Source organism: Eleginops maclovinus, chromosome 23, assembly GCF_036324505.1.
Source record: "Eleginops maclovinus isolate JMC-PN-2008 ecotype Puerto Natales chromosome 23, JC_Emac_rtc_rv5, whole genome shotgun sequence".
Lineage (NCBI taxonomy): Eukaryota > Metazoa > Chordata > Actinopteri > Perciformes > Eleginopidae > Eleginops > Eleginops maclovinus.
This window is the reverse complement of record NC_086371.1, coordinates 25,894,577-25,906,819: the sequence shown is the minus strand read 5'-3', so window position 1 is coordinate 25,906,819 and position 12,243 is coordinate 25,894,577. Positions and strand designations below refer to the sequence as shown.

Genomic DNA, 12,243 nt, shown 5'->3' with positions numbered 1-12,243 from the left:
TACAATCCAATTTCTTTTTTTTTGCAACAGAGGACCTAAGAATGCATTTTACTTTCATGACGTCTGAATCACTGATGATCACCTGTCGACTAAACTTGTATCCATGAGTTCATTGACTATTCCCTTGACTGAAGGGACTTTATTGTCAAGACTGTCACCCTTTCCACTATTTGAACGACTATCCTATCACAAATGAGATGTCCAAGCTGGCTTTCTGCAGAGAAAGGTTCCACCGAGATTTGAACTCGGATCGCTGGATTCAAAGTCCTAAAGTGCTAACCATTACACCATGGAACCACGCAAAATGTTCCCACTTATTACAAACATATGCGATCTTTACACAGTTCCACAATATGGGGGTCTACAAATGTTCTGTTGCTGCAGGAAAAGCTGAGGATGTCAAGAGAGCTGATACTTGACTAACAAGTCCATGTCAACATTCTGAATAAGTGCATTACCTGTTTCGCACAATACTGTTGGTAACGTAACTACCGTATGTCACGGAGCACTTTAGACCAATGGCATCTGTATGGTTGTGATAGATGTTTTGGTGGGGCTTGCTGCATTTGATTTGACTTCAGTGTTTTGTTTGAATATAAATAGTCTCAATTTCAACACAATGTACAACCTTATGATGAGATCTTGAAATCATACGGCTCTGATATTAGCAAAGAGTGTTCCCTGTACATCAGCACTGCTGTACTTTGAGACTAATGATAAAGTCAGATGCTAACATTCTTAAAATGTCCTTGCAATCCCGTTAAGAGTTGTTTACCACCATCTTAGTGTTGATGATTTGGCATTTGTTTTTGTCTAGTACTAAGTATTAAGTATTAGTAGCGTTTGTTTTGTTCTGTAACACAAAACAAATAGTAACCTGGTAAGCTATTATTTATTGTTTGTTCCATCAATTGTATTTATAGCCCCTGCTGTTAGCACCTATTGTAAACAACCCAGCCCCCTGTTGCTCCCATGCCTTGTGTTACTGTTGGAATGGAATTGCTGTCATAAATCTAATACTGTTCTTTATTTTGTCTCAAATTATATTTGCTAAAGTATTCGACTTCTTTCTCCTGAGTCTCACCTGTCACCTATGGTCATGACCATGAGGGTCGTCCAACAGAAACATTGATGTGATCTTTTTAGCGGCCTGGATAGACATGTTGATGTCATTAAAGTATAAAAACATGTTTAATACTCTAATCACTTAGCTTTAAAAGGCTATTAACTCTCTAGGACCAGTCTTTCTGATCCCACCGCATGCCCAAGTTCACTACTGGCAGCTTGCGCATTATTGCCACACAAAATTGACATTTTTCAGCTATTTGTTCTCAACATTAATATTTAACCCAGTTGTGCCGCTTTAGGAAACAGTTGTTATGGGTACCATCTGTACCAGCTTTAAGGTCACTTCATCAATACTTTGTAAAACACTTTTAGTTAGCTAACGGCAAGAACAAAACAAGAAGTGACAAAAAAGCGAGTGGAAGCTCAAGAATGGAGAAAAAGAAAGGACAGAGGCTAAATACATGGAGGAATAGAAACAACAGAAAGGGTCAGTGAGAGAAAAACAAGGGTACATTTGAAAGGGAAGAGGGAGAGATAGGAGGAAGGCAGATGTTTTAAGAGTACTCTGGTGGGGAGGAAAAGCATATATTCGTACTTGAGGGGAACCTATCCCTGAGCTGCCTAATAAGGCCCCCTGTTAAAAGACATGCCACTCTGTGAAGTGATGGAGGAAAAGGATGACTGGCACACTGAATAATAAAAGAACAGCCACAGAGGACCCTAGCAGGGAGGATATAAGGACATGAAGGAAATGTCTGAAGTTTAGGACCTGGGTCTATTAAGGTAAGTCACTGGTTTATTTAGTGGCCATAGGAAGATTGCATGATGTATCAATTACGACAACATAACCTTCAGAGTGGGTAATATGAAGCTCCAATTTTAACAAAAATATAGATTAAAGTGCAACAGCAGTGGTCTTCACACACTCTGTTAACCAAAACAGATGATTGTTGCTGATTAAATATCTGTGTTTGAAATAAAGTAGAAGCTAAAATATTCCTTACTCATTTGAAGTCAAAGTCACATTTTCTGTTTCCAGTTTTGAAAAACAAGTAAAGCTACTGTACATTCACATGATACACAATTTGCTCTTTTTTCACTGCGAGGTTGGACGCAGAGTCTTGTGGAGCAAACAACTAGTTGAGTTTTATTTTATGGCTACGCTTGCTTGCGCCGCTTCAAACAGCTGTCATCTGATTGGTATTGCTTCGAAACGTCAGCAGTAAACAAGGTCATAGTTGAAATATGTGAACTTTAAATGCAGCACTCAGCGACAATTTCAAGCGGTGAGCAACGCAGAGGGTAGTCAAGGGAAATCATCTGTCCATCATTGTATCACCTTTTTTTTTCACTGCACATCGAAACAAATGATGTTGTGAAACAACAGTCAGAAAGTGCTGAAAGAAGACTTTAAATGTCTGTTGAAAACTGTCAGCTCTCTAAATGCTGAGGTGTTCCTCAGTGACCCTCTACCGCCAGTCAGAAGAGGAGTGGAGAGATTCAGCAGATTGTTTGCACTGAACACAAGGCTCTCAACTGCCTGTACTGAACATTCTGTCCATTCTATTGACAATTCCAACTTTTTCTGGGACAGCAGACATCTTTGTAAGGCAAATGGACTTTGTCTGAACAAGTCAGGAGTAAAATTGTTTATTTCTAACTAGGGCTGTCAACATTAACGCGTTAACGCCCACAATTAATCTTGAAACCATAACGCCTTAAAAAAAATTAACGCAAATTAATGATATTATCAAGTTTGACCCCAACTTCCTACCGTAATTCCAGCGCGCATTTTTACCTGGCTGAATTACTGAAATGCGTCACAAACACAGATAACACGATGACTGAGGAGGCGTTCCCTGGTGTGCTTAACGGTACATTTCGTTTTAGATAAAACCAAAGTTGTGTGCACATATTGCAGTGATGAACTGTCTTTCCACCGAAGCACAACAAGCCTGAAATACCATCTTCGGGCAAAGCACATCTTTGCTGATGCTAGCAAAGATGCTAGCACTGAGACAGCATCAAGCCGTGTTCGCCAAACTACACTGACAGAGTGCAGCAAGGGCAAGTCTGTCAACAAAGCGACAACAACTAAGCTAACCAATGCTATCGCTAAATGGATCGCCGTTGACTGCAGGCCCATCAACATCGTTGAAGACCAGGGGCTTCAAGGTATTATCCAGATCGCCTCAGATGACCCATCATACAAGCCACCTGCTAGGGGAACTATTGTCACAAGAATTCATAAATTGTTTGGCAGCGAAAAAGCAAAGAAAGCGGAGCAGTTGGCACAAGCTACATTTATTGCACTGACTGGAGACCACTGGACATCAGTAAGCAACCATAACTACCTCGGTGTAACAGCACACCTAATCGATGACAAATGGCAACTGCACTCGTTCGCTTTAGGTGTGGTGAAAACAGAGGAAAGGCATTTTGCAGAAGCATGTGCTAGTCAGTTTCTTGAAGTTGCAAAGGAGTGGGAGATTACAGACAAGGTCACCACTATAGGAACAGACAGCGCACGCAATATGATCGCGGCAGCAAGGAGTCTACCATTCGAGCACATGCCTTGTGTAGAGCACATTATACAGAGGGTAATCACAGTGTCTCTCCGTGACAGCGGGTTTGACGGTGCTTTAGCCAAGTGCCATAAAATAGTCGGACATTTCAAACACAGTCCTGCAAACACAGCAGAGCTGAAACTTCAGCAAGCCTCTCATGGGCAAGAAGAGCAGTCACTTGTCCAGGACGTACCCACGCGCTGGAATTCAACTCTCGAAATGATAAAGCGTGTCCAAAACAACAAAGACCCACTGAAGGCAACACTAGCACAGCAGAAGCACAAATTAGCCATGCTAACCTCAGCTGAATATGACAGACTGGCAAAGTTGGAAACACTGCTGGAGCCATGCAGGTAAGGTGACTTCCCATCTCCAATACTTATCTCCAATTTTATTTTCTGGCAAATACAATTTAAATAATAGTCACTTTGTTATTGTTTTTCAGAAATAATTTTAGGCCTGTCCCCTAAATGGGTGTTAAATGAATTAAAAGGGTAGTCATTAATACTGTTGGTTTTGTGTGTTTGTAGGTATGTCACTGAGCTCCTGGGTGGTGACAAATATGTGTCCTGCTCTGTAGTGCTGCCTGCACTCTGCCACCTCTTGCATACGATGGAGGTCTCAGATGTTGACCCTGCCTACATAGTGTGCTTCAAGACTGCATTCACAGAGGATCTCGACAGACGAAAGGACAACACAAACCTGTTATGGCTTAAGGTAGCAACAGCTCTAGATCCCAGATTCAAGGACCTCAGGTGCCTGCATAGAGCAGAGAGGGAAGAGGTGTGGCAAAAGCTGAGTGAGATGGTGAAGGACAGAGAACCTGTATCACAGCCATCCAGAGAGGAAATTGAACCAGAGCCACCAAAGAAGAATAAGATGGCCCTCCTACTGATGGGGTCAGAGTCAGAGTCTGATGATGAGGCACTGTCCACAGACAAAACTGTAGACAGGTATAAAGCAGAGCCCAGTGTCGGCATAGAGGCATGTCCACTACAGTGATGTGCGGCACACACAGGTGCTCATGGTAAGCTGGCCCATATTGCACAGACGTACTTGGCTACACCTGCCTCAACAGTGCCATGTGAGAGACTGTTTTCTTTGGTAGGCCACATTGTGCAGAAGAAGAGGTCCGCTCTGTCATCTGAAAATGTCAACAAGCTGGTCTGCCTGAGCAACTGGTTGAAAGAAAAGTAGACTGTATGAACAGGTTGACTGGAGTCATGTCACACAAGTTCACGCTGTTTAAAATAATCTTATTCAACTAAGAGAGTGAAAAGGGACTGCTCACTTTGTATCTTCAAAGACACTATGGCATTCAGTTTCTTAAATAGGCCCACTGTTACTCACTATAGCATCTTTACAGGCAAGTTGTTTACATTCACTTTGTAGCAGACGTCACTTTGTAACTGTGTTTTTTGTGGTTGTCTGCTAATCCTTCTAGTCTGCAGTTCATTACGGATGTTGTGGGCAATGCCAAGCACTCCCTGACACTTCTTACTCAGCAAATTAATAGATTCTAGTTCAGAAATGATCACAACTAAGCTGAGATCTTATAATAAAGTAAACACTTTGATGCCTCTAACCAGTTTGTCATGCATTTCTTTATTCCAACATCACACATGATGTATTTGTTTTATCTCCCCCCAAAAATACAAGTAAATACTAGTATTTTAAACTTGTGATTAATCGTGATTAATCACAACCTGTTATTGTGATTAACTCGATTACATTTTTTAATCGTTTGACAGCACTATTTCTAACATATTCAACTGCCTGCGTCATCAATCTGCTCCCTATGCCAAGGACAAGCAACAAGAGGAATCAAAATAGGTGAAAGACACAACACAGTGCATAGAAAGCCTTGGAGACCTATCACTGCACCTGCCTGAGGAGAGTCGTGATTATGGGAGACCTATGAGACAAAAGGAGGAGTCTCGACTACCACCAAATCCCCTTATCAACGCCTTTGAGGATACTCTCCCTTCATTCCCAGAACCGCCATCCAGCTCTCTGAGCCCAGACTTCTCCAACCAGCAGTTCAGTGACCGCCTACGCTCCTGCCTGAAAGTAATTCAGGAGAATCGCAAGCTGACCCCGTCTCTCAACTACAATCACCGAAGCAGACAAGTGCACCAGCTCCCCCGTATTCATCACCATGCCTACCACAATCATCCAAACAAAAACGTGCACCATCTCCTCCCCCTTCGAGACCGCATCCGCTGTCTCCAGAGCCTGATAAGGCTGTGTGTGTAGAAAAGGCAACAAGCTCTAACTGATATGTGCTGGGTTCAGGCTCAAGGGCGTATGGCACTCTCAAATCTTTCCAGATTCCTGCCTGCCAATAGCTTTGCCGATATCTGTGTTGATAGGTTATAGATTACGAACGGTGAATCAGCTTAGAAACAGAAAGCGCTCAACTGTTAGTGCGAATTTATCAAATTTAGCTGCGATTCCACATCAGTCACAGCTTGTCACACAAAATCAGACTGATAGTGTATTCAACAAGCTTAAACTAGCTTTATTAAACGTCAGGTCGTTAGCAGGAAAGACATTTTTAATCAATGATTTTATCACCAAGCACAATCTGATTTTCTGTTTTTAACTGAAACTTGGATAGACCAAAGTAACAGCACAGCTGTTCTTATCGAATCAACCCCTCCCAACTTTAGTTTTATGAGTCAGGCTAGAATGCATAAGAAAGGGGGTGGAGTTGCTATTCTGTTTAATGATTCCCTTCAATGCAAGCAGACCTCTTATGGAACCTTCCCATCTTTTGAATATGTGGCGCTTCAGCTGAAATGCTCCTCTCGAGCTATGTTCCTAAACATCTATAGACCCCCCAAATACTGTGCAAGCTTTTTTGATGACTTTGCTGAACTGCTGTCTATAATGTGTATTGAGTTTGACCGTCTAGTCATTGTTGGTGATTTTAACATCCATGTTGACAAGCCCGAGGACAGAGGGGCTGAAGAACTGTTCTGTGTTCTTGATAACTACGGACTGACTCAGCATGAAACGGTTCCGACGCACAACAAGGGGCACACCCTAGACTTAATCATTTCAAAGGGTCTGAACATCTCTGAGGTTGCGGTGACTGATGTTGCACTCTCTGATCATTCCTGTGTTTTCTTTGAGAGCTCTATTTCTGTTCACACAAATGTTCAAAAAGAGATTACTACAAAAAGGTACTTATCTGAAAACACAAGGGAAACGTTTGTTCAGAAGTTTTCTCCCACACTAGCCCTCGCTAACATCACAGTAAATGAGCTAGTCGATCTTTTTAATTCAAAAGTTTAAAATGTCTTAGATGCCATTGCTCCCACTAAGGTAAAGGAGGTGTGCGGCAAGAAAATATCTCCATGGAGAAAGGCCATGAGCGTGAGAACAGAAAAAAGAGAGTCTAGAAAAGCTGAACGCAGGTGGAGAAAAACAAATCTCCAGGTCATTTTGAAATCTATAAAGGAAGACTTGGCTTTTATAATTTGGAATTTAAAAAGGCACGACAGTCTTTCTTCTCTGACATCATTGCCAAAACACAAACAACTCATGTGCCTTATTTGCTACCGTTGAGAGACTAACAAACCCCCCAGTGTCAGTAGCCTCTGAATTTCAATCCACCAGGGCCTGCAATGAATTTGCTTCCTTCTTCACTGACAAAATTCTGAAAATCAGACAGGCAGTCGGTGTTTCTGTATCAGGTACAGCAAATGAGTTGTCCTTGTGTCCACTTAAAATCAATTCAAACACCATGACCCAATTCCATCAGATTAATGATAAAGACGTAGAGGACATTATTCAACATCTGAAGTCCTCCTCCTGCTGCCTTGATATTATACCTACAAGATTTTTCTAAAATGTTTTTCATAGCATGTCCTCAGAGCTACTTCATATAGTAAACAGGTCTCTTCACTCAGGTGTATTTCCACAGGCCCTGAAAACTGCAGTAATTATACCGCTCTTAAAAAAGAATAATCTAGACGCTTCAGTAATGAACAGTGATGGGCAAGTTACTTCCAAATTGTAATACAGTACTTATGACTTATTACTGTCTTTTTAAAGTAATAAGTTACATTACATTATCACTGTCTCTGAACTGTAAGGTGTTACACTACTTTTGCATTACTTTGAGTTACTTTCACCAAAATAACCTCTAAAGTTTGGCTTTAAATGCTGAAATGTAGTTTATTGCAGCTCATTAATTAAAGCTATCTATGGCAGTATGCTGACATTAAATTCATGCTCCGTTTAAGTGGGCTGAATAATATGTGATACCGGTAACATGACGTCTCTGTGTGTTATTATTAACATGTTAGTGGAGCCTCTGCACGGCCCTGTGACCTGCTGTATATGAACGAGTCTCGATGGCAACGTTAGCTCACCTTATCTTTGGTGTGTTAACGGAGATTTGGCTGACAAGCTTTCTAAAAGCCGGCAATTCCACAGAGGACAGAGGCTGCAGATCTTCAACACTCTGCCACGAGTCTCTGAACTTCTCGGGTTCAAGCAGCAGACCCAGAGAAAGTGACCTTCTGTTGCTTTGGCCTGCGCGCACTCCTGTGTTTCTCTGTTCTTTTATCCGAGCCTGCAGCTCTGCACTATTTCTGCAGCCCTCTTAACCAATAGTAAACAGGCTTACTGAGTTACTATTCTACCCGCACAATAATTTCTCTGGTGTCAGAATGTCTCTCGATGTTTGTGATCACATCATTTCGGGTTAAAATGTGTTGTAACTGCGTTACTGAGAATTGTAACAGGTATTATATTACCCACATTTCAGAAGTAATGCGTTATATTACTGCATTACAGCAAAAAGTAATACCTTACTGTAACTCTTTTACTTTTGTAACGCATTACACCCAACACTGGTAATGAATAATTACAGGCCCATATCAAACCTCCCTTTTCTAGTTAAAATCATTGAAAAAATAGTTTTTAAACAGCTGAGTAATTTCTTGGGTGCAAATAACAGTTTTGATGTGTTCCAGTCAGGCTTTGGACCGCACCACAGCACTGAGACTGCTCTTGTTAAGGTCTTCAATGACATCCACTTAAACACAGACAGAATCTCAGTGTTAGTATTATTGGATCTCAGCGCTGCATTTGACACTGTTGACCACAACATATTACTAGACCGACTAGAAAACTGGTTGGGACTTTCAGCAACAGTTCTAAATTGGTTTGAGTCCTACTTAAAGGACAGGAAACACTTTGTTTCTATAGGCAGCTACACATCAGAGCTGACAAATATGTCAATATGTGGGGTTCCTCAAGGCTCCATCTTGGGGGCTCTTCTCTTTAACATCTACATGCTTCCACTGGCTCAGATAATGAAAAGCAACAAAACAAGTTGCCATAGCTATGCAGATGATACACACATTTACATTACCATTTCACCAGGAGTCTATGCTCCAATTCGAACACTGAGTAAGTGCATTGAACAAATCAATGACTGGATGAGTCAGAACTTTCTCCAATTAAACAAAGAGAAAACTGAGGAGATTCTTCAGTCAGCACTGTTCAGAACAACAGCTAACGGCAGAAACCTGGTGTAGTCATGGACTCTGACCTGAATTTCAACAGTCACATTAAAACAGTTACTGAGTCCGCCTACTATCACCTGAAGAACATATCTAGGATTAAAGGACTAATGTCACAGCAGGATCTGGAAAAACTTGTCCATGCTATTATCTTCAGTAGACTGGACTACTGTAACGGTGTCTTTACAGGTCTCACTCAGAAATCCATTAGAAAGCTGCAGCTGATTCAGAACGCTGTGGCTCGAGTCCTCACTAACACCAAGAGAGTGGATCACATCAGTCCAGTTCTGAAGTCTTTACACTGAGAGAGTGGATCACATCACTCCAGTTCTGAGGTCTTTACACTGAGAGAGTGGATCACATCAGTCCAGTTCTGAAGTCTTTACACTGAGAGAGTGGATCACATCAGTCCAGTTCTGAAGTCTTTACACAGAGAGTGGATCACATCACTCCAGTTCTGAAGTCTTTACACTGGCTTCCTGTCTGTCACAGAACTGATTTCAAAGTTCTGCTGCTGGTTTATAAAGCATTGAATGGTTTAGGCCCAAAATACATTTCTGATCTCCTGCTACATTATGAACCATCCAGAACTCTCAGGTCTTCTGGGTCAGCTTTCTGTCCCCAGAATTAGAACTAAACAAGGAGAAGCAGCGTTCAGTTATTATGCTCCAAATATGTGGAAGAAGAAGAAGAAGAAGAAGAACAACAACAACAACAACAACAACAACAACAACAACAACAACAACAACAACAAGATATTCTTTATTGATCCCTTACAGGGAAATTTATTTCCCCACTCTGTAGTGTCCACACACATTACACACAGGGAGGATATGCATGCACAAGCAACCATACGCATGCAGGGGAGGTGGCAGAGCAGGGAGGCTGCCAGGTACCCGGCGCCAGCGAGCAGTTACAGGGTTTGGTGCCTTGCTCGGCAGTGGCTCAGGAGGAGAAGCTCCAGCTACCAACTCACTCCATTGCTCTGGTCCAATTGGGACGTGCATCAGCGACTCCCAGAACCCTGCAGGTCCGCTGCTACTCTTACTACTTTTAAATCCAGGCTGACAACATTTCTTTTTGCCGCTGCTTTTAATTGAACTGTCCTGATCTTACATTGTACTGTGACTTTTATTCTGCACTGTAACTTTTATTCATGTATTTTATACCTGTTGTGTTTATTTCATTATCTTTGCTCTTAAATGACTGTTTTTAAATGCCTTTTTATAATGTGTTTATGATGCACTATTTCTTAATGCTCTTAATGTCTTTCATTTCTGTAAAGCACTTTCAATTGCCTTGTGTTGAAAGGTGCTATATAAATAAACTTGCCTTGGATGTAGCCTTACCTTAAAATGTTGCTTCAGGCATAGACACCCTACCTGCGAAACCCTTCTCTTTCCAGGTGTTTGGTATAGGAATGTTGTTTTTTTGATATTGTTTCAAACATAAAAATGAAATCAGTTGTGTAAAACCACATTGAAATAGCATTGTATACTACAGAGATCTGTAACGCATTAAATGGCGTTGAATACTTGATTCTTATTGGTCAATTCGGACATTTCAGAGGTTAATAACACAGTAGTACAGACAACTGTTGAGCACTTTAATGACCATTGCTAAGGATGGAGCACAGTATGGACAATGACACTATTTAAAGACTGTCTGATTGAAGAAAAAAAAAACACCAACCGGGTTTGACAGCCACACTTCACGGGAAAACGTACTCAGTTGCCAGTTACTTTGGCATTAGTGCAGGGATATATTGGTACTTTACAAAGTTAGACATTATGAATTTTCTAACTTTTGAATCAGTTTTGAATTACTGTTTTGAAATCTGTGATCAAAAACCTCAGCAAAAACAGGAAAGACGTCAGCCAGCACCTCCCCCTATCTGAGCTGCGGATTTGTAGCTGCTCAGGGCTGCACAGGCGCGTTCTGTGGACACAGGCATTTCAAGCGTTTCCAGCTTTCAAAGCGTTACACCAACCATAGTTTCTGGAGCACAGCTGTACAACTGTTATCTCAGGGAGCAGCCTGAAGAGTTACCTCGACAATAACTGAGAGGTAAAAATGGAGCAACATCCTGTCCTCAAACCCAAGGAACAGCACCACATCCGGTCAGTGCTTTTCGTAGTTGTCTTGTGTTACATAAGCGGTAGCGATACAACTGTGGCAATTATGTTACCCGTTTTTTTGCATGTTGGAAATTGTATTTTCAGGTGTCAACTGCAAAAACCCGCAAGGAGAGAGGAATGAGGACATAAACGTCAACCTGAATATTCCAAAAGATGTCCCATTCACCATGTCTCACTGTACTATACATGGCAACATGCAATTTAATGTTGACTACAGCCAAGGCTAAAAGGCTAACCTCCAAAGGCTACATAGTTAGTTGCTGTGGAAGTATTTCCTGCCGTTGCTACACTGTTACAAAGTGAAAACGTAACACAATACTGGTAGTCATGTCGTTACTTTGTTTAGTATGTGGCCGTATAATAAATGAGATTATGTGTGTTATGTCTGAAAGCAGGTAGTTTGAGTTCTTAATGTGTCCGGTTGGACTCTATTAGTTTATTCACTGCAACTGACAGGTTACTGTGTCTTTAAGGTTTTCAGCAGTAACGTACAGGAGTGTCAGCATGGACCTTACAGCGTTTGTCACGCACATGGGGGTTTTCAGATTCAAACGCATGACATTTGGACTCTCATCAGCCCGAGCTGCTTTCAGAAGATAATGTCACTCATACTGGCTGGTATCCAGGGTGTCTCCATCTACCTAGATGATGTGGCCTCCACCACACTGCATGACGCTCGCCTGGTGCAAGTCTTTCAGCGTTTTGAACAGGACGGGGTCACACTGAACACTGAAAAGTGCATGTTCGGAGTTGAGGAAGTTGAGTTCCTGGCCACGAAGCCGTGCGTGTCATCAAACAGCAGCTCACTTCCCCGCCCACACTGACCCATTTCAGCCTGACCGCGCCCACCTTGGTCACCTGTGATGCCTCCGGGGTGGCGCTGGGCGCTGTGCTCTCCCAGACTCAGGACGGGGCGGAACGCCCGGTGGC

At 42.0% G+C, this 12,243-nt stretch overlaps 1 protein-coding gene and 1 non-coding gene across 2 annotated transcripts in view; both read right to left on the bottom strand.

Moving 5' to 3' along the window:
• The window catches only part of zgc:154054 (Alpha-1,3-mannosyl-glycoprotein 4-beta-N-acetylglucosaminyltransferase B-like), a 454,830-nt gene that overhangs the window by 284,713 nt on the left and 157,874 nt on the right, over nt 1-12,243 (bottom strand). The gene's annotated exons all lie outside the window — the stretch shown is intronic.
• trnaq-uug (transfer RNA glutamine (anticodon UUG)) lies at nt 225-297 on the bottom strand. Its single transcript has one exon. It is a non-coding gene; the product is annotated as a tRNA-Gln (tRNA).